The sequence below is a fragment of the Marmota marmota genome, unplaced genomic scaffold (assembly GCF_001458135.2).
Source record: "Marmota marmota marmota unplaced genomic scaffold, marMar, whole genome shotgun sequence".
Taxonomy (NCBI): Eukaryota; Metazoa; Chordata; class Mammalia; order Rodentia; family Sciuridae; genus Marmota; species Marmota marmota.
In genome coordinates, this window is record NW_025999968.1 from 33,492,956 (window position 1) to 33,517,186 (window position 24,231).

A 24,231-nucleotide genomic window follows, 5' to 3' on the forward strand; every position below is an offset into this window, starting at 1 on the left:
TATTAACTCCCAGATAAATATGAGAAAAAAATTCAATGTCAATGAAACATAAAAGGAGTTATTGTATTAACTACGTGAATTAAAGTGTCAGAAGAGTAATTGTAATAGGAAAAAGATGTGTAACACCAGAAGCATTGGGTAGTCACAAATGTATGTCAGTATGTTAGAAAAGGACCATCAAAAAAAAAAAAGTGAAACATTTAAAACTAAAATTCCCTTAGAATAGTGACATTTTAATTAACAGGCTGAACGTTGTCAGAATATAAAATGCAACATGCTGCTATGTTGCTACCATAGTTACCATTGTTATGTGTGAAGTTAGAAACCTATTTCCTTGAAGTCATAATTTTATTACTGGTACTAAAAAAGCATTTCTATGAAGTGTTTTACTTAAACTATTTTATAGGAAAGTAACTAAACCCAAAGTTATGGTAGAAGAATGTAGAAAAAATACTTTGATGCATTAATCAAAATATAATTTTACATTTCCTCTTAAATAGAACTATAAGGGATATCTATATTATCATTTATATCCACACACTAATTGAGAATTATAAAATATCCAGAGTCCTCACTTTTTTTTCCTCTGCTAGGAAAATTGTGTAGGATGTAAGGATCTTACAAACAAATAGATTTATATGCCCATTAAAAACATTTCTGTATGATTGAAGGGTATAGAAAATTTGGTGTTTTGCAAGAAAATGTACTTATAGGCATTTTACTGAATTAGGCTAACACACTGAAATTTCTACACATTTTAAATTTTATCTATTACTATATTCTCCTTTTTTGCTAGCATTAAGAACCAATGTCAAAAACTGACAATAAGAAAATTCAATGCCATTTTGAATACATCTACAATGTAAAAAATTTCAAGTTCATTCACTGTTTTACAAATTGTTATGATAAATACAATACTTATTTAAAAGTGTTTTGAAAGCTACAATTTGTAGATACGTACATAGATAAAGTTTAGTTGAATTTGTCTTTAAACTGTCTGGTAGCTAATAGCTGCCACAGGTCTACAAAGTTAGTCTGTGATCTAGTTTTTTAGCAGATATTAAAAACTCAGAATGGTCAGGTGAGGTTTGAAACAGATTTATCTATCTACTCAAAGAAAGAATGCATGCATGAGTAGTTATGGCAGGGAGATATGAGGTTAATGTAGGGAATAAAAGTATGTTCTTTATGCAAAAGGATATATATAATTTCTGAGCAAACAAAACTGGAACATTTAGGTGCAAAAATTGTCAACACTCTGGTTATTATCTTACATGCAAGCACTTTTAAATATAAAATATAAAGAGATCTTAAAATACATGAGTTTATTTTCCAATAAGATATGTAGATTGGTAACAAAGTGATAGATTGGTTATCAGTGAGTTAAAAATATGCCATAGACATTAGTGACTTGGGATCCATTTTGAGGCAACATCTAAAAACGAAATAAGGGTAGCCAAAATGGGATGCATAGTTAGAGATGCCTTTTTTTTCTTTTCAGGATCACAGAGTTCAAAAATTATTTCAAAGTAATTTATCCGTCAAAAGAAATATGCTATTAGCTTTTCAAAAGGAACACCTGCCGAGTAAAAGTCATTTTCATAACTGCCTCCATTCGAAGCATTGGTTTCAGGCTAGGGAGGTTAGAAAACATACTGAAAGGACTCATCATTCTTCGAATGTTGCTTCCTTCCCATTCTTCTTAGAATGAAGTCCTGATTCTTTTGTTGTTGTTCTAGCTTTCTTACATTCATTACAAACTTCGCATCTGGAATGAATTTAGCATAGCTTACAGGAAGCAAAAATGTAGCTTTGAAGACCAAATATCAGTGTCTTTTTTAAAAGCTGAGTTTTTCAGTCAATGGACTATGTCTGCCCTTCTCCTTAAGGAACAAATATCTTCCTTCATCAGAAATTTATTTTGAGAGTCAGATAAAGGAACAAAAAATATAGCATGATTCTTAACAAATGAAAAGGTTGTTTTCCATAGTACTTGACTTGGAGAGTTATTTTTGGCACAGGTGTCTAATGAAACAACATGTATCAGAGGACAATATAAAAGAATAAGTATATTAATTGCCAGATCTAGATTATCTTATTACCACAACAATAAAGTGGTTTTCAGTCAAGTTACAGTTATTTTACTTGATATAACTAAATATCAATATATCATTTCAATATAATTTCTGGAATTGATGGATTGTCCTAGTTTTTTAATCTTTTATTTCAATGTATACTGCATTTTAAAAATTGCTTTCAGGTTTTACAATATTACATGTGAAGCAGTTGATGTGTCACAGTGTGAAATAGAAATCGCTTGTACATATAAATAAATATATACTCTTGTTGGTGAAAAGTAAATTAGTGTTAAGAGAAAAGGACAAATTAAGAAGTGCATCTCGGAATAACCAACCACTTGAGTTTTTGCCTCATTGTATACAGAGCCTTCCAAAATTGGCTTCCTCTTTATTAAAACCACTGGTAGACACTCATCTTGTTAATTTCCTTTATCTCTAATTTATGTGTAAAATACATTCCTACACCAGCTTTGGTTATCTCTTGAGGTATGCTGTATCAGGGCTGCACCACATCTTTATTTAATCTCTGCTGAAAAGGAATCTGACAGATACCCATCTTCACATTTTAACCATCCATCTTTAATTGCAACAGATGTCAAGAAGACAATGAAAGGCAAATGTTAAATGACACGTTTTAAAATTACACAGTTCACCTATAGTGGAATTGAACTGAAATTTTGGAGAATAACTATGGTAAAAAAACAAAAATAAATAAATAAATTCTAGGTTTACATTGCAAGATTTTAGATAGAGATTCATGAAGGGAAAGCCTACAAGGTTATATTTCTATTTGAATAAATCAGACAACCCATTTTAAAGTTAAGCATGATTTATTTTTCCTCTTCATTCTCTAAATGTGTGCCAGTGCTGTCCTTCATTAGAGATGCAGGTGCTGACAGGGTTATTTCCTTTGCCCTGCCTCATGTCAACAAGCCTTGAGTGTGAGACTTTCTGAAATGATTTACTGCTCCCCCGCCCCACCATCCCTCCTCCACCACTTCAGTATCTTGCTATTATACTCAGAGGAAGGTAATTGCACGGAGCTACATGTTATAAGGATTTGAATCATCCCTTGAATGGTAAATTTTTTGAAAAAGAACACTTTTATGTAAAATTCTAGAAATCATAATATATTCCATATATTCCAAATTTTTGCATTTTAGTTTTTATATGGCTAGCAGATATATTTGAGGAATTATTTTAGACTTTTAAAATGTTCCTCTATAACATGAAATAAATAATGAAAATAAATTTCTGAAATCTAAAGGGGACAGAATCTTTAAGCATTTTCTTTGAAATGTTTTGATTAACAATTGATATTTCATATATGCTTCCTTAAGAAAGGTTTTTAATCCACAGGAATATGTTTTCCAAAGATTGAATTAGTTTCAATAGTAAAATAGTCATGGATAATAATTACAACTATGCACATTCTTTAGAATCTGTAGAGATTGATTGTTTGAAAGCAAATGCTTTTTTAAATTGCAATGTCTGTTCAAAAATCAATGAAGCATTTGAAAAGTTTTAGATATTTATTCAATTAAGATATAATACTTAAGTATAAAAATACTTAAACTTATACAGTTTTTCACTGACAGAAGTATTCTAAATAAAACTAATTTGTATGTGCTACTTGACAAATCTATATGTCGAGAGAATTTTTAATCAACAAGATTTTATAGATTACTTTTCTTTATAAACTTCTAAGGCACTTATTACAACTGAAGTTTTCTAATGTTCTTGGCAAAATGACTGAAATAAAGAATCTAAATTTGAATCTATAATTTATAAGTATCTAAAATTATCAAATTATTCTCTTATTATATATAATTTGAGAAACATAGCTTTAGACCTATTTTAGATGGTAATTGGATTTTTTGCTATGAAATCAATCAATCAATCAATCAATCAGTAGAGTCTAGGGTAATGCTTGAGGAGGTTATGGAAGATTACTGAGTATGCAAGAAGATAAAAAACCACAGAAAAATGACTCATGAGGGCTTTGTACATGGATAGACATGTAAGCTTTAGTAGTCTTACAAGGTTGGAAATGGGTGGGTGGGAAGGTGAATTGTAGACTTTTGACAAGACATAGGGATTCGAGTATAAGGAGCATCTCATTCAGATTGGCAGAAAGACAAGGTTCATATTAAAAGAAGTTTGGAGAAGTTCCCAGGCAGAGTTTTGAAATTCAAACCACAAGAGCATTTTACAAATGCTGAGCGGCTTTAACTGTAAATCTGCTTTGTAAGAAGTAGTGAGAGATCTGAGGAGTAACCTAATAAAATAATATTTATTAGAATAGTGAATCAGGTGGGAAAATGGTATATCAATTTGTTCCTTAGTTTATTTTTTCAACCTGTACCTACTGTGGCAAGTTTTTCTTGTAAATTTGGGGAAGACAGAGTGAATGAGTATAGGCTTAGTATTTTTCATTCTCCTTTTCTGTGCAGAAAACAGTCTTAAAAAATCAATTACTACCCAGGCAACATGGGAGGCTGAGGCAGGAGTTTTACAAGTTCAACCTCAGACTCATAAACAACAAGATTCTGTCTGAAAATATAAAATACAAAGGACAGGGGATAGGGTCATTGGTAAGGCAACCCTGGGTTCAAATCCCAGTCTCAGAATAAAAAATATACATTTAATTTTCTAATTATAATAGATTGTCATTACAATAGAAAAGAGGGAATTTTTTTCTGAAATTATTCAAAAGTTTTCTTTGAAAACTATTAAGAAAGTAAGTAGTAAATAGAAAGTATTTAAGTTCATCAAAACATATTATAAGTCAAACATTGGTTCTATAATCAAATGGATGCATACAATTATGCTCATGAATTTTTAATTTAACATTTATACTTCTTTATGTGTTGAAAATAATTTAATTATGAATATATATTAAATCTGAATGTTTATGAATAAATTAATTAAAGGAAGAATGTACCAATAAAGATCTCATTTTGAATGAAACAATAGTAATGAAAAACAGAAAAGTTTAAAAAGATTGTACGATATAGATTCCAAGAAAATGAGTGATAATGGAAAATGGGAGGGAAAGGAGAAAGAGCTGTTAATAAAAAGAGAGGTGTTAATAATTCTTTGTGGTTGAGCTAATGATGGCATCTTCAAAAAATAAAACAAGAGGGCTGGGGATGTAGCTCATTGGTAGAGTGCTTTCCTAGCATGTGCAAGGTCCTGGATTTGATCCCTAGCGCCACAAATAAATAAAAACATAAAAATATAAAGCAGACACAGAGTGATGATATTTAGTATATATCCATCATTAAATTATTTTTAACATAAAAAGAAATATATATAAATGTTAAAATGCATAAGCATAATAGTATGCATCCATTTGATTATAGAACCAATATTTGTCTTATATGTTTGATGAGCTTGAATTCTTAAGAAACTCAAAATGTTGTTTAAAGTCACCATGCACAGATGCATCCACACATATAGACATATATATGTACACACACACACACACACATATCTGTATTTATTACTTAGTATTGTCCCTTGTATAGATTTAACAGTAGTGGAATATTCTAGTCAATTAAGCAAGTTAAAGAGAAAAGTCGTAATATTAATATTATGCAAACTATATAGTAAATGGCTGTGAAATATATGATACATATGAATTTTCCTCAGTGTAATTGTGTTGTTCAAGATTTTCACTCTTGACATACATATGTGTCTTAACATACATATGTTTAATATGTATTCATACATATACATACAAATATGATTTTATATTTGTGTGTTTGCAAGTGTCACAAAGAACCAGAAATTCTATCCATAGATTATCAAGTCTTGAAAGAAAACAAATACTTAAGGAGAGAAAATAGCATTTCTTACTGTGCAGAGACCATCATTCAGGTTAAGATGAGATCTTAATAAGTAGAGAAATTGCCAGCTGCACTTCAATTCTGTGTCTCTTATTAGCCTTGATCTTCTAGTGTGAAGCTTTATTTAATTGTTTAAGTAGATGGAAGCAAACTAACAGACCCAGTCAGCTATGAGATCCTCATGAAGAAACTTGTATTTGCAATCTAGCTGTAGATTCCAGGAATACTCTTCCCTGATGATATGGCCTTTGTGATGAACCTGGCTTGAAAAACCCCATGTGCCACCCAGTCTACCTAATTAAGCCATCAGAATGCATTGCACCAAACAGAGTGCCTCATATGGACTGGTATAAGTAATTTTTGCTTCTCTATTGCTTGGTTAATAGAAAGAGGCGCTATCCTAGATTATGACTGATAGACTCGGTGTGGTACAGCTGTTGTAATTGTGCCTGAGGGTCGAGAAAGCCTTTGGTTAAAAAAAAAAAAAAAAAAAAAAAAAGAGCAAACCGTTTGCCTGAGACATTGGCATTACTTCATTCAACTATGTTTCCCTGGATGTCCCGGTGAGCATTTATTTATTTTGCTTTCTCTTTTTACTTGACTCTTTCTTCCATCCATGTGCCACTGCCTTTTGTTGTATAAACAGACAAAACTCCTGCCACGACTTCGAATGAGATAATTGCTTTGAAAATGGTTTCTTTGATTGATTCAATATTTCATTGAGAAAATTATTGTTTTTCCTATTGAAATATGAAAATATGTTAATAATTTGTCATAAGAATAAGTTGAACACATGTAGGCCCTGAAAGCATAAAAATATGCCAGAACTGGCTTTCTGCTCAAAGGAGGTATCTACTATAAATTTTGTAAGAAGAGTATCATAATACACATGTGTGTGCATATACATGGATATTTATATATGGATGTATATATATTTTTTAAGCACATATGTTTAAGTATAGGTTTATATAAAATGGCATTTGTGTTTTCATTCTAAATTATTCATGCAGGTCTAGCTATTATACAAAATCTGTTGGTAAGAAATAAATTTTATCCTGGTAAACATAAAATAAAATTTATCATGACCTGTCATTTTTTTCCATCAGTGTTAATGGTCATTCTTGAAATTGCCAAGATACTAGGGCAATGCATCTACATAAATATTTTGTATATGAAAAAACCTGTAGAGATATATAATGAAAATTCACATTTTTCTATCTGAATAGCCTTGCAACTGTTTTAATGTTTCACCCTTTATAGGTTTATATCTTGACATGCAATTCAAAAACAGGCATCAGTAGTAGTTGTCCCTATTACAATAAACTGAGATGGGGGCTCCAGTGTCTCTATGGTTGTTACTCTTATTCATGGTGTCATTGCTCATTGAGTTTTAATCATAAGTTGTGATTCTAACATATTCTTCCTATATCTTCCACTTTTTTTGTCTTTTATTTTCTAATATGATGAGAAAATTCTGGTGTTGAAATAGTCACTATCTAAAAGGAAATGTTACTCTTTAATAATTTGTGTATCTGATATAATCTTTAAACAAATCTTATATTTATAAGGCAAAAAATATTGTAAAATATATATATCTATGTATTGGTAAAGAAAAAATATAACTACCAATTAAACCACAATGGAATGTCATGGATAGTTTTATGTAATGATAAGTCACCCTACCTTTCATTGTTTGAAGTTTCTTTCATCTTTAAGTAAGGGAGCTGATAATTTTCTTTTGCATTTAGATTGGCAGGTGGCAAAAATTTTGATATTTATTTGTAAAATAGTTTCTTCTACCAAAGGGTATCTTCTTAAATAGCTTAATTTCTGTTTCACAAGAAAGTATAGATTATGGCTATTTCTCCAAAATTTTGTTGCCTTTATGGATGTCAAATCTATGTCTAATCTTGTTTCTGAGCCTGGAATAACAATAACATTTACTGACAATACTGAATATATTAGTATCATGGAAGAAATATTAAATAATAATTAAACTCAACTTGTATACTCCCTTTAATACACATAACTCTGATGATTTCACAGTAAAAACAGTTATGACCAAGTAAGTGCATCAGAGCCAATGATATTGCATCATAATTGCCTTTCAACTCACAGGAAATATTATCAACTCTAAGAATTCAGACAGGAATTAAATATGAAAAAATGTAATCAAATTGATAAAATATGATATATGGAGGGAAATTAAGCTGGTACATACTACATGTTCTTCAAAGTTGTTTTATGTGAAGATAACCAGTTATTAATAGATTATTTTTTAAAGCCACAAATATGGTAAATGTAAAAAAATATATATATAGTACAATAGGAATAGAAATGTGTTGAAAATGAATCCATTTATAGGCTAATTTTTTTACTCTAGATGGAAGACTTTCTTGGGTTTAGGAGCCTGTTCATTATAAAACCAAGGCTGTTTACTTAGGATGTTTGTACCTTTATAATAGCTGAAATTCTTAAGAAATATATATAACACTGATATGCATATTACAGTTATTTATTAGACTATTCTTTATAAAACTCTTTTCATAAAATCTCCTTGAAAGAAAAAGCACAGTTTCAATAGGTACAATGCTGTTTTTCCACAAATTATCTCTCAATGATAACAGTTATAATAATAAGAATGGACTTCATTATACTTTCAAAAGAACAATGATGCATAATTATGTACAGATTAGAGTAGTTGTTGAGTATTGATTAAATAGTGGATATAATTTTAAAAACTGTCTAGTTTTGATTAGCAGGTAATCTTCTTAAATCAACCAGCATTGGTCTAATATATTGATCATATTTACTGAAATCAATTTATCAGTAAAGTGGAACTTATTATAATCATTAGCATTGTGCTTTTATAAATATATAATTCTTTTTTTAAAAATGAGAGAGAGAAGAGAGAGAGAATTTTTTAATATTTATTTTTCAGTTTTCGGTGGACACAACATCTGTATTTTATTTGTATGTGGTGCTGAGGATCGAACCCAGTGCCCCGCACATGCCAGGCGAGCGTGCTACCACTTGAGCCACATCCCCAGCCCAAAATATATAATTCTTATATTTGTCTGCAAAAACTTTAATGAGACGAAGTTTAGCTTTTTTAAGAAACTGACGAACTGTCTACATGCTATTTTGCATCCTCACAAATGATAGTCCCTGTTTCTCCCCATCCTGGCCAGCATTGTGTTGTTACTGTCTTGGACTGGAGTCATTCTAATATATATGTATAGTCGCTTCTCATTGTGTTGATTAATATTTCCCTAATAGTGTGTGATGTCATTATGCTTATGTGCAATCTATACTTCTTAATGAGGTGTATATTTAGATTTTTTTCCTTTTTTAAAATCAGGTTGGTTATTTCCTTACTGTTGAGTGTTAGGAACTCTTTCTGTATTTTTCATATAAATACTTTATCAGATACATAAATTGTGAATAGTTTTTTCCCAGATTGCAGCTTATCTGTTGGTTCTTCTTAGTGTCAGAACAGAAGTTTTTCATTTTAATTAAGATCTACTTGTTGTGTTTTTTTTTTCTTTGATGGATCAAGCTTTGGAGGTTGTAAAAAGCCCCTTACCAAACTCAAGTACCACTAGCTTTTCTCCTAAGAACACTTATATACATGATATTTTTCTCCTTTGCATAGGATGCTTATTTTAAATATACAGAGTGATAGTTGCTTATAATGTCTTTAGGGTAACAAATAATATTGAAAAGAATCATTCATTAAAATGAGAATCAATAGTGAAAATAGCAAAGTTCATATTATCAATGTTAACATTAAAATTGTTTTATTTATTTTACGTGTCAAAATAAAATGATATTCTGTCTCATAAAAAAACAAACTTTGGACAACATAAAATACTAAATACCGCTGAAACAGGACAGCTAAAAATTAAGATTGAAGGGAAGACTGAAGATATATTGTGTAAAAACGAAAGAGATTTGAACACGGGGCCTAGCAAGCACAGGGGGACCAATTCAGACGTGGTGTTTTGGTGAAACAAGTTCCTGTTGGCCAAATGTGAAATGTTCTCTTGATGTGTATAGAAGCAGCTACACAGATTATGGAAGGCCTGGAAACTGATTTTTAATCATCAGAGGCTAGGTGATTTATTCAAGTTTCAAACAGAGGTTTAGAATTAATCTTCCTCTCAACTCCTTATCTATTTTTTATTCTTCTGTCTCTTTTTATTAAAGAGGTATTCTTCCCCCTCATTTTATTTTTGTAAGATTTAGGTGTTTATAAAAGTAGACATTTTAACAGATTTGTTTTATTTAAAGTAATCAAAGGTATTAATCGAAAACACTGGCTTTAGCCTCAGACTTACTTGGATTCCCTAACAGCTGTTAAGATTTTGAACTTGGAAATTTGCATAAGGATTCTTTTTTTTTTTTCTGTTCTTTTCTTTTATTCTTAAAGAATACAATATTTGTTTATGACGACAATAAAGATTAAATAAAAATGGCAAAAAGTCGATTACACTGCTATGTGCACATAAGATATTCAACAAAATTAGCTATTATTATTTTAAAATAAATGTTGCTGATGAGCTTTTGGAGATATGACAAGGACAGAAAATTATAGATGAGTGAAAGATTATTTCTGGTGGTTTTGAGCCTGGATGATGAAATCAGTGACTAAAATTGAAACTGAAATTGAAAAATGGTCCAGATTCATGGAGGAGCTAGAAGAGAAAATATTATTACATGAAAGACACATTTCAATATGGATAATTAGATTTTTATTCAGAATTGTAGATCTTAATAGTTCCTTGAGCCCCTTAAAAATGTCTTAACATTATTCCATGTGTGATTTCAGACAAAGTATTTAGTGAGCCAGAAACTTAATGAGAAGTTGCATTTGTTATGACAAACAGATATGACATAACATCCCATCAAATCCAAATCAAAGAAAAGAACTCAAGTATAACACAGTATGGAATAGTTTGCCTCATAAATGTGGAAGAAAGTCAGGTCAAAACTGTTAGACAGTTCTTCTCAAACAGTGACGTACTGCTTCAGTGCAAACAAGAAAATGTGTGACAATTGTGAGTGTTTTTATAGATGCTGTGACATATATTTAGACTACAATGATGATTTTGTTATAATTATTACTAGATTGTTTATCATGATGGATATTTAAAAAAATCGTAGTAACTGAATGCATGCCAGGATACAAATAGATTTCCCACCTTTTAATTATTTTTTCTTAGTCATTTTGGTATAAGCAGGATTTTCATATTTTTGTAGTATTTAGATAAAGTACTATACAGCATGATAATGATATGCATATATTAGTCATTTAATTACATTTCCTGTTTGTTAAAAACAAAGGGTATGTTGATTGCAGAAAAAATTTGAAAATCACTAGAGAAACTGGAGAGACACAAGATGAAATATTATTCTCTAGAATTAGCCAAGGAAACATTTGGATTGTTATTGCCTCTTAGGAAGTTAAGTCCTTATTTTATCTTTTCTATTCATCAATGTATACACTTTTATGTTTCAGTTTAGCCTGTTCTAATATTTGGTATTTAATTATTCAAGTAAAATTTGACTCACTATTATGGCATATCATAATACATCTTTATTTCTACAAATACAAAATGAAGTATGGTTTCAGGAATTACATTAGTTGAGTTCAATTCATTAAATGATAGACCTTGGTAGACTAACTATGTATAAATCATAAACTTTCAGAAATAAAAAGGAAAAATGATAATAGAGAAGTACAAAATACAGTATTAGAGATCATATATATGTATATATATACATATATATGATTATAAATATATATGATTATATGTACATATATGATTATATATATGATTACATATACATAAATGATTATATATGCATATATGATTATATATATATACACATATACATATGATTAAAGTAAATCTATTACTAAAGCAATCCACAGTAAATAATACAAAGTAAAATAAACATGATCACAATAATTATTTGACAGGTAGAATTACCATTGCCTTAATAGAATTTTTATTGTACTGTTAGTTAGGAGTTAGATAGCAAATTAATACTATGTGCTGATTGAATGGCCACTAAAACTATGAAGAAAACTGAAATGTAATTTAAAAGTATAATTATGAATTAGAACTATTAGTTAAAATTTCTAGAGTGACTCAACTGCAATAAAGGGTGGGAAAGGGGGTTATTTAAAAAAAAATGATACCAGATATTGAACAAACAGAATGTGTGCAAATGCACAGTCCAATTGAAGAATTAGGACCAGTGGAACTACTGTGAGGTAAAAAATTAATATATTCATTTGTGAAAAATTGACCCTAGAAAAGCTTGACACAGAATTGTCCTTATTTTATATGAATATATCACATTTTATAAAAAGCTGAGTCAAATATCAAGGAAACTTATGACACCTGGTTGAAAACAATACCATCCTGAAGGAACTATAATTTTTTTTCTATTATACTCTTCTTTCCATTCAGAAATTCCATGAACTCAATGGAAACAAATGACCATATATCTTGAATTGTCCTTGATAGTATTATTTCATGCTTAGGGTTCATACATAATATATATGTATTTACTTTCACTACAGGCAACCCAAACAAAACCAAATTCCTTAACATGTTTAAACTACATATTACTCTTTATGTGATCGTTATTGAGTAGAAATTACTGTAAGATTTTTTAAAATTATTATATCTTTTCTCTGCACTGATTTCATTTAAACTCTTGAGAAAATCTTAGTGGAAAAGTATTATTATTACTTCCATTTTAACAATTAGCAAGGCCACGATTTGAACCCACCTTGCATTGTCTGGCTTCAAACCCAATGATGATACTGCCCACAAGGTGCCTGGCCATCTGTCACCACACCACTGCAGTGGGCATCTCTGCAACATGATGTCCCAGCCTTGTTTGATATATCTAACTGAAGGTAGGATGGGACATGGTCTGTACACTATACTTAGAAAAACTGAAAGATCACTGGACCAATCCCATTTATTTTCTGCCAGTAAAAGAAGAACCATGTGTCCAATTTCTAAATTAATTTTGATTTGGCAGTTCTGTGGGGGGGGTTTGTTGTTGTTGTTTAAAAACCTACTTCTTTGCTTTTAAATTATGTTTTTGCCTTATAGCTTTTTTTACAGCTGGGTAAGTGAGAATAGAATATACATATGCCATAAAATATTTAAGATTAGGATTATTGATGATGTGTTAATTTATCTTTTTAAAAATCAGCGTAGTCTTAGCTAAAGCTTTATAAGTGGACAATACATTTTAATTAGCTAGATCTTCATTACCTATTTATACATTTACTTAGTTATTTTAAAAGTTAACATAATAAAATTATGATATGTCATAGAGCTATAATTTAATATTTCTAGAATTATATGCCATGAATATTTAGCTTATTACTTGTAACTATATATCAGATTTAAATATTTTATCTAATCACAGGAAAGGTTTTTATTGAATTTTGCATATTGATTCCTTTTTAAGTATCACATTATTATAATAAAGCTTTTTAATGTTTAAGATATGGTCTTTGACAACTTTTTCATATCTATTTCTCTTTTCATCAAGAAAAACTGAGAGTAACATGTTCCATTTTACAGTTCTACTTCCATGTTACAATGGGCTTTTACAATTCCACTTGCATTTTTCCCCTGCTGTGCAAACTTATATTGAGCCATTCAATCTCTGAAAGCAATACAAAAGGCCCAGGAAATTAGGTTAAATTTGGAAAGCTCAAAAATATGCTATAATTTTTCAGAATATTCATTGAATTGTCTGCCAGCAGATATTATAATTTCATTGCTGGAAGTCAGTTAAATAAACATTCCTTCTCCCATGGGTTTATAATTTAGAATTTATCATATAGACATGTGAATTAATTATAATTTATAATACCCTATTGTGGAATGAACCAATTTAAACTTAGATTTATACTGAATCAAATTATGTAGGGAACATTTATATCACTTTATTTTCCAAAAACTAAATGTCATCCATTTGATTTTGCAAATGATAAAATTTTTGAACAATCTGTTCCCTTTATTTTCATATTTTTAGAAATCTGTATTTCTTTATGCATGTACTAATTCTCTCTGAATCATACTAAATGGCTTATTTAAAATGTTGACTTTGTTGGCTTTCTTTCACCCTTTAGTTTAAAAGGTATTTTGTCTTTAGGAACATTATGTATAAATAATTATATGTAATGTACATTACATATAATGAAAATTATATATAATATAATTATATATAAAATATAATATATCTAATTTATTAATATGGGTAGTGTTGGACAAAATATATATGTGTGTCTGTGTGTGTGTGTACATATATATATATATATATATATATATATATATATATATATATTCCTGAACATGCTATAAAAGACAGCAATATTTTTAATACTCTATTTGTGGTATGATGGTCCCTAAATAATGTATTGCGTGATTTGAGAGCAAAACTATAAAAATACATTTCAGTTCAGTATCTGACGTTAGTAACTTTGCTTTCCTCTGGAACCCAAGATACGCAATGATTTTACCCTGGAATTACTTTTGGCCTTTGGAAGGTCATTGGTTTACAAGTTATTACCTCTCATAAATTGATCTAATCTTCTGAATAATGTCTGTACATGCTTATGATCAATATTTTATTGCTTCTACATCCTAAAACACACCATGAATTACAGTCAAAATCATTATTGCACAGCACTGTGGACATAACAATAATATACATGTGATATTACTGCTCAGCTTGTGGTACTGTTTTTGAAACAAGACTCTGCTTGAATGATTTTATTTCAGTGCTATTATAAACCTGTTTAATTTATCAATAGGCATGCCCCTGACAGTTATCATTCAGATCATCCTGTTCAAGGCAGGGTATGCAAACCACTGTGATTTTAGTCTATAATAATGAAATCTAAAGTCTCCTTTTATTTAAATCTTTCTAGAGATCCATTACTATGTTTTCAAAGAGAAATGTTGCTAACAATAATTATAAGAGTAATTTTAGAATGAAAGTAATTAATTCAAAAATATAGATTAAGGAATATCATCCAGTAACATGTCGATTCTAACTATAATTATTGTGGTGTTATCACAATCACATTGGCTTAATTAAAAGAAGTATATGATACACATCCTTTGGGTTTAGTCTTTCTACTACCATATTTCTACAGTGATTCATATCTACCATTTTCATAATACTTTAGTAACACCTTTGTGATTTTCAAGAAATTTTATTTCGTTTCATACACAAAAGCTCTGGTCTCTATTAGTCCCATTCCCTTGTCCACGCTTCACTTGTCTGCCACTTTCAACATTTGCTTTCTTGATATGTGTTATGACATTCAATATTTGACATTGTAAGAGAGCTTCTAGTAATCCACAGTTTGTCAGGATCATGATTCTCATCAAAAAATGGAAACGTTCTCTCTTGGGAGACTAAGCATGGTTGTAAAAATAACTGCAATCAGAAAATAGTTTTTGTTCATTATAATCCTAATCCTGTTATCTGTAGGTTTCAATCAGTTTCCTCCCACAGGCACACACGTAGTTCAGTAATTCAGCTTCCTAGACATAATGGGGAATTGCTCATCTATTTAAACTCTGCCTCTAGTTATGCAGTTGAGGTGTGTGCTTGTCATTTTTGGATGCTTCCTTAGCTTTTAATTTATCCCAGAGCAGTCTGGTCAACTAAAGCCTCAGTAAGTGTCTATATGTATGAGATCATTCAAATGAATTGGTTTCATCGTATTAATATTTACCAGTATTTTTCATTGACTACATTGACATGCTTCATTTTTAATTGAACTGATTTATTAATGTGTTTAGTGTTGGACAAAATATTGTGTATGTAAACACGGAAATGTACATTCCAATGAGGTAAGAATTCATACAGCAATCACGAAATTACCATGGATAATTGAGAAAATACTTATTTTTAAATAGAAGGAAAATTTTGACTGAACCCTAAAGCATGAGTTAAACTATTAACCTATGGTAGTGTTAATCATTAAATCCCTTACTTCATCAGCATTGATCTCAAAGCTATTAGTATAGCATTTTTATATTTGCTAGTTTCAGTTTCAATCTTTATCAATTTGTTAGTCCTAGTTTTATTAAAAAATGATTTTGATTCAGCCTTAATTAGAGAGAAGATTCCTTTAATAAATTGTCAGCAAAAGAAATCAATACCTTTAAAGGTGACTTTGAACTTTGGTTAAACAAATGGTCTAAGTGTGTGTGTGTGTGTGTGCGCGCGCGTGCACGCATGTGTTTGTACCTAGTTAACAAGAATGAAGAGTTTCACCAAATACAATGCTATTAGAGTCAAGTTTAAAATAATGCAGAAGCTTCTAGAAAAGGTAATAGCTATCTATGTAGCCCAACTATTTCCATTTAGTGTATTGTTCAAATACAGTTAAATCTATTATATAAAATAGTAATACAGCATAATTATATGTAAATTTTCAGCTAATTTCTTGAGGACATAGCAGTTTATGTTTATAAAACTCAGCATATAAAGTATTAATATAAAATGCTATATTTATAAATATTTTGTTATATACTTTGATATGGCAAGTGTATCATTCAGCTTTCTGTCACTATAATGAAATACCTGAGGCAATTAACTTATAAAAAGTAAGGTTTTATTTAGCTCACAGTTCTGGAGTTTCCATTCCAAGATCAAGTGGCCCCAAGCTTTTGAGAGAATGACAGATGTTACCAGTAAGAAGAGCATGTTAGAGCAAGCTATATTCATCAGGAATCAGGAAGCCAGTAGGGAAAATGAACAAGGTTCCCCAGTTCCTTTCCAGGGCAAGTCTTCTTTGACCTACAGACCTTCCAAAGGCCCACTTCCTAACGGTACTCTTACTGTCAAAGAGCACCATTCTGGGGGACAAACTTTTAACACACGAACCTTTGGGGGACATTAGTGATATCAAAACAATAGCAGCTAGTAATTTTAATAGTATACAATTTAGCCCTTTCGACAAGGAGTGATTTCACTTGAATTCTGAAACTATATTTCTCTTCTCCTGAACAAAGTATACACTGATATGAACATACAAAAATCTGTATATAATTGCAGTAACATGAGATACTGCCATAGAATAGATTGATGATATATATTTTTCAGTTTCTGACCATGGTTACTGGCTTATAATCCTTTCCCTAAGCAGGTCTTAGAAATTGTAATATTCCCCTGACTCTAGTCGGCCAAAAAGAAATTATTTAATGTGACTTATCTTAAGACCTTCCTCACTTCAGAGCAGTCATGCACCATACCCTGGATGAAGAAATGCTACTCTGAGAAGCCTAGAACAATCTGAATAGAGAGCCTTGCTAGGTTTCCTCATTAGTCTGTTAACTGTGATTTCTGTGCAATAAAGTCTCTTTTTGAAAAACCCGTGAGGACCAGGCTTGGAGAGTTTCCAGATGGCTGGACATTTGTAGGTTCTTGGAAGGTGATGCACCCAGAGAAGACATGTGAGCTCCACATTGCTTCTCCCATATCTCACGCTATCCAACTCTTCATTCATGTCCTTTATGATAAACTGTTAAACATTAGTGTTTTCCTGAGTTATGTGTCACTCATGCAAATTTCTTGAACCTGAAGATAGGGGTTGCTGGAATGCTGATTTGTAGCTGTTCAGGCAGAAGCACAGGCACAGTGACCTGGAGCTTGTAATTGACATTTAAAGTGGAGGTGGGCAGTCTTGGGGATTGACCCTCAAACTGTGGGATCAGGCTCTACTGTCACTGGGATTGAATTGAATTGATTAGAGGAGAACTCTCATACCTGGTGTGGAGAAATCTCATACCTTTTGAGGTATTGATTTTGGGGTGAGAGAAGAAACATGTAAGACTTTTGTTTTTCTGGATAAAAAAAAAATGTCCCATACATAGTCAGCAATGAGAAAGAAGACAAAATCAAGATAATGAAAAAAGTATTCAGTCTACTTTTTATTTTTTTTTCCATGCAAAAAATAGAAGGGGGAAAAACAACTTTATGGATTAGTCAAGGCTGAAATTGAAATTCAGGCATCAACAATCACCAAATCCAACTTTTTCACTTTCTAATTGTTTGAAGATTCATACATGGAGAGAGAGAGACGACTTGGTCATGGTACATTAAGATACTCAAATCAATTTTCCTTTTGCCCTTATATTTGTAGACTTCAAAGTTGGCCTCTATTTTGCTGATTGACAAGCAATTTTCTCTGCAAAATCATCTATCTTTGCTTTAATTTTTACTGCATGAAATTTGTACAGATCTACAGATTTTAATTTTTTTTTAACTGTAGATTTTCTGGTTTGCCTTTTGAAATAGTAACAATAGCACCTGAGTTGATCCATCTACTTCCAAAGGGCATCTTTAAAGAGAGTTAAGAATGCTAATATATACTTTAGGGTAACCATTTTGTAATCATTGTAACAAACCTCACATTTGCCAAAAAACATTGCATTTTCACTAGCTATGAAAGAATTAATAGGTCACCTTATTTTATGTATATCTAAATAGAAGAGTATAAATAAAAAGCATTATTTTTTAGAGAGAACTGTTTGATCAATTTCTTATTTAAATATTCTGAATAAAACACTTTGGGGAAAGGGTAACCTTAAATTTAATTATAATGTAGATTTCAATAAGGAGAACAAATGACTTTGTTCTAGCTAGTATAATAATTCATTAACTAATAAAAAAATTAAGGTAGACAAAGGTTACCACTTTGGTTTTTCCTGTGTGTTTTTAAAGTGGGTAGACTATAAATTGAAATCCTATTTTTCATTGACACTTGTGTTTCCAGAAAATATCATATGGGTACAGGTCATTTATTTTCAACATAAAAGCCTGTAAATTAATGAAAAGAGAAATAATAAATGATAATATTGGCTGAAGTCTTTCCAATAATGGAGGAAGTTAATATCAGGAAAGAGATTGGCAATACATGAACAAATAACAAAAATGTAGTATTTCAGCTTCTACTCAGTGAAATAGAATAAAATTCACATTTTAGAGCAACTTAACAACATGTGCATGTTTTACTGTTTTACATTCTTTTTGAAACACTTCTATAAGACTAAATTTATATTACTTATTTTAATATGTTGCATGATAAAATGTCTGTGTCCCAAATTTTTCTTCCTGGTTTAATACCATTTAAATACATTTTCATCAAAATAAAAAAAAAACTTCTTTAGTGGTTGTTTTCTCCACAGAGTTTACAAATCACTCTCAATCTGTTTTAACTAAATAGTTTTTGATTTATTATATTTGATTAAATTCAGATCTTACAAAGAGATTTACTACAGTAATTTTATTATTTATACAAATAAATCAGAACTTAAAAACAGATACAAATTATTATTTCTTGGAATTCCTCTCTTAACTATTTAAAAGTTCTTTTTTCAAAGAAAATAGTCATTGAAGTCTACATTACAGTTAAATTTAAGTCATAGTAGGCACTGACATGATCTAAGATTGAATAGACTAACAAATTAATAGTTGTTTGTTCTTTTTCTTGTTCAAATAGTGCCCTATTGGTTTTAATTACTTTGTATATTCAAGAGAAGACCCAAGTATTTCTCTTTAATCTAAATTCAAAGGTAGACAAGTGTTCTGAGGCAAATAGATTGATTACAGTAAGCAAATGTCCACCCACAAGGAGACCACATTGTTAACTAAATAGATTTCGGAATCTACGTGAACAAACATGGATTCTAAGCAAAATAATACTTCCTAGAACATGCATGCCATGTATATTTATTTAAAATAATATCTGAATTCATGGGAAGTAAGTATTTTAGTTTTTTTTTCAACCAATGAAACTAAGAGTGCCCTAATTTCATGGTAAAAGAGGCCCTGAGAAATAATTTTATAGTATAAAGGTCTCTTCACAATCAAAAATGTTGGGAATTACTAGTATTATAGGGAGTCCCTAGTACAGGCCAATCCTTCAGCACTTCTTCACTCTTGTGACATGTACTTAACAGCCCAGTTGAAAATCAGCTTTCCTTCTTGAGTCCAATTCAATCTCAGAAGTATTTTTCTTTATCTGCAATATTAATTGTGCTACCTTTGATAGGGAAAAACTTTTAAGACATATACTATAAGAGTTGTTCCTAAAAGAAAGAAATGCATTTGGCCAAATATGGCTTTTCCAGCCTACACTCTTTCTCAAAAAACTCATTTTAGGATTATCATATTGAAAATAACATAGCTATTTTTATTGACTTATTTGCTTAATGTGAAAATTACCATTGGAATGAATATCATCACTAGTGATTGCAATTCTGATATATAGTCAACTTTGCAGTTGAAGGAACTAAGACCCAAATAGTATTTCACTTGTTAAAGTCCCATGAATTACGCAGATGTAAACAGTGTAGTTGGATTGAGGACATATCTTCAATCCTTTGAAGATAGTGGGCCTCTCCAGACTCTTATTTTTGGTAATAGAACAAGAGGAAGATGTGATGTTCAGTTCTACCATTAATAGTGCTTCTAAACCAGTGTCTTTATATGCCAGACTCTAAGATTTAAAATTTGGAATTTTTTTTTAGTCTCCTTCTTTATTAAGTTTTTCAGAGCCGTTAACCAACCCCATGATTAAACATGTTCATATTTACATATTTCTTTTTAGATATTTGAATTGAGGTCTATTGTTTGCATTTTACTTGATCACTCCTATTTACCATTATTAAAATCTAAAATCCCTAAGGTGAACATGTACTAGATAATTCCACTATACTAGATAATCAAATGGATTGAATCCCATAAGCTTTGCATGTAATAAGAGAAATTATTAAGACATTATTTTGTTTACAAACTAATATTATACTTTCTTGAATTGTGAAATTTGAAAGCCAAACATTTGAATAGTTTACTAATTTATCAAGCCTTTGACAACATGTTTTTAATCAATGAGCTAATGTTTACCAAATAAGACACATTAGGTTTTTAAGTGATTTTAAAGCTTTCTTGCAAAGTTACTTGAATATACTAAGAAATAATATACTATAAATTTTAAAAAATATAGCAAAAATAACTTTCATACAGTATTTGTAATATCACAGTTAATTCATTAGCATTAAACATATAAAAATCACCTTGGTGATAAATGAGGGTTTGACTCTGGCCTCCCATTTTTCATTACATACTTTCTTTTGACTGAAGATTTCTGACAAACCGAAATTTATGGTGAAAATGACCTCTCAACTTTATTTATGAAACCAGCAGCACAGCGCAGCAGCAGATCACAGGACGACATATGATTACGGTTTCCTGAAAGTATAGTCTCATGCAGTGCAGTGAACCATGCCCAGAACCCAAAGACAACATGCTTGGTGCTAAACCATGACTGTCTACACTTTTATATTAAATGGTAATTGGACAGGACTAGCTCACCATGAAAAGCTTAGAGTTCCACTATACTTAAGCTTTTGCACATAAAAAAGTGCACAAAACCTAATTTTTAATTTTGTTTTATTCCTTGTTGTTGTTCAACTTGGATTTTCTAATTGTATAAAATAATAACTTTCCATTTGAGAGTATTTATGGATTGGAGGTCCTTTCAAACTTATATATCTTTCATTATGATATTTTATCCATTTTTCTATTGCTCTATAGAATGGACAGTCCTCACTATACTTTCAAATTCAAAATTCAGTACAAAATTCATAAGATCTATATCATGGATAAATTTATATGAAGTAAACCTCAATTTGAAAACTGTCATATCAACATAAACCTAGTTCTATTTAGTATGAATTTTATAACTAAAATTTCAACTAATGGATATTTCAGAAAAAATAATTCTACTAAATCACTTTAAGTCCTAGTTTTTTACATTACATGTAAACTTAGCTTATATGTTTTACTTTAACATGTGATTTTTTTATGTCAGATTGTCTGCATTTGCTACCTGATATACCATACAACATATGAAATTCAAGTCATCTTATAACATGAAAAAGATTACACTTTCAATCATTGATCTCTTAGGTTTTATAATCAAATCCAAATAACAAATAATGTCTTATTAAATATTTTTATAGATAATTTGGTAACTATTACTATTTTCCTCCCCTATTCATTTGCATTTATCTACAGAAAGTCCTTGCCAAGAATAACTATTTATTTTAATGAGAACAATAAAAAGTCTTGTGGCATAAGCAAATATCACCAAAATAACTATTTAATGCCAAATAAGTTGCTAGAAACAAAGATAGCAAGAAGCCCTGATTACAAAGTGTATGACCTGCTTTTCTGAGCTACTTCTGATTGTATCAGACCATTTATAGTCAGGAGCCATAGTTTAAACATCTTCACTATATTTTTTCAATATTTTAATTTTTTAAAAAAATTATTTGCTTATTCTAATTTGTTATATATGACAGCAGAATTCATTTCAATTCATAATACACTTATGGAGCACAATTTTTCATTTCTCTGGTTGTACAAAAAGCAGAGTCACACTATTTGTGTCTTCATAGATGTACCTAAGGTAATGATGTCCATCTCATTCCACCATCTTTGCTACTGCCATAGCCCTTCCCTCCTCACCCTCCTCTTTGTCCTATTCAAAGTTCCTCCATTCCTCCAATGTTCCCCCTAACACCTGCATTATGGATCAACATCTATTTATCAGATTAAACATTCAGACTTTAGTTTTTTTGGGATTGGCTTACTGAGCATGATATTCTCCAACTCCTTTCATTTACCTGCAAATATCATCATTTTATTCTTTTTTAATGCTGAATAATATTCCTTTGTGCATATATACCACAGTTTATTTATCCATCTATTGAAAAGCATTGAGTTTGGTTCCACAATTCAGCTATTGTGAATTGTGCTGCTATAATCATTGATGTAGCTGCATCACTGTATTATGCTGTTTTTAAGTCCTTTGAGTATAATACCGAAGAGTGTGTGGGATAGCTGAGTCAAATAGTGGTTCCATTCCAGATTTTCTAAGGAATCTCCATACTGCTTTCCAGATTGGTTGCACCAATTTGCAGTCCCATAAGCAATGTGAAAAGTGTGCCTTTTTCCCCATATCCTTGCCAACACTTATTGTTGCTTGTATTATTAATAACTGCTATTCTTACTGGAATGAGATGAAATCTTAGAGTAGTTTTGATTTGTAGTTCTCTAATTAATGATATGTTGCACATTTTTTCCATATATGTATTGATCAATTGTATATCTTTTTCTGATAAGAGTCTGTTCAGTTCCTTGGCCCATTATTGATTGGGTTATTTTGTTGTTGTTGCTGTTGTTTGTTTGTTTTTCTGGTGTTGAGATGTTTGAGTTTTTTATATACCCTGGAGATTAGTGCTCTATCTGATGTGCATGTGGTAAAAATTTGCTCCCATTCTATAGCCAAAGCAATCTTTAGCAAGAAGAGTGAAGCAAGTAGCATCACAATACCAGACCTTACACTATACTACACAGCAATACTAACAAAAACAGCATGGTATTGGCACCAAAATAGACTTTTAGACCAATGGTACAGAATAGGGGACACAGAGACAAACCCACATTAATACAGTTATCTCATACCAGATACATGCTTAAAAAAAAACACATTGAAGAAAAGATAGCTTCTTCAACAAATGGTGCTAGAAAAACAGTAAATCCATATGCAGCAAAATGAAATTAAGTCCCTGTCTCTCACCATGCACAAAACTCAAAATGGATCAAGGACCTAGGAATCAGACCAGAGACCCTGTGCCTAATAGAAGAAAACCTAGACCCAAATCTTCATCATGTTGTATTAGGCCTCAACTTCCTTAACCAGACTCCTAAAGCACAAGAAGTAAAATCAAGAATCAATAAATGGGATGGATTTAAACTGAAAACCTTCTTCTCAGCCAAAAAAAAAAAATCTAAATGAAGAGAGAACCTACACCTTTTTTATGCAACTTCATTCATGGTTCTAATTTTATTTAACTTTTAACACAAGATTTGTATGCTGGAAGTGGAAAGAAGTTACAATAGAAAAAAAGTAAGCAGTACTAAAAAGAAAAGCAGGGGACGTATCCATACACAGTCTTCTTGCTCATCTGTGATCTCACTTTGACACTTAGCATTTCACTCTATCTGTGAGCATATTCCTGGGGGTGTGCATCTGCAATACTGTGTATGACATACTGATGAAGTAAATTGGATACTGGGAATGCAATCTCAAATATTTTTATGACTTAGTTTTTAACTGTATTTCTTCAAATATTTTGAAGTCTCTTCACTTATGATCTGACTACTTCAGA

General features: G+C 30.7%; 1 protein-coding gene across 1 annotated transcript in view; it reads left to right on the forward strand.

The window, feature by feature from the left end:
* Robo1 (roundabout guidance receptor 1) overlaps positions 1-24,231 on the forward strand; it is a 1,050,317-nt gene that overhangs the window by 138,853 nt on the left and 887,233 nt on the right. The window lies entirely within an intron of this gene.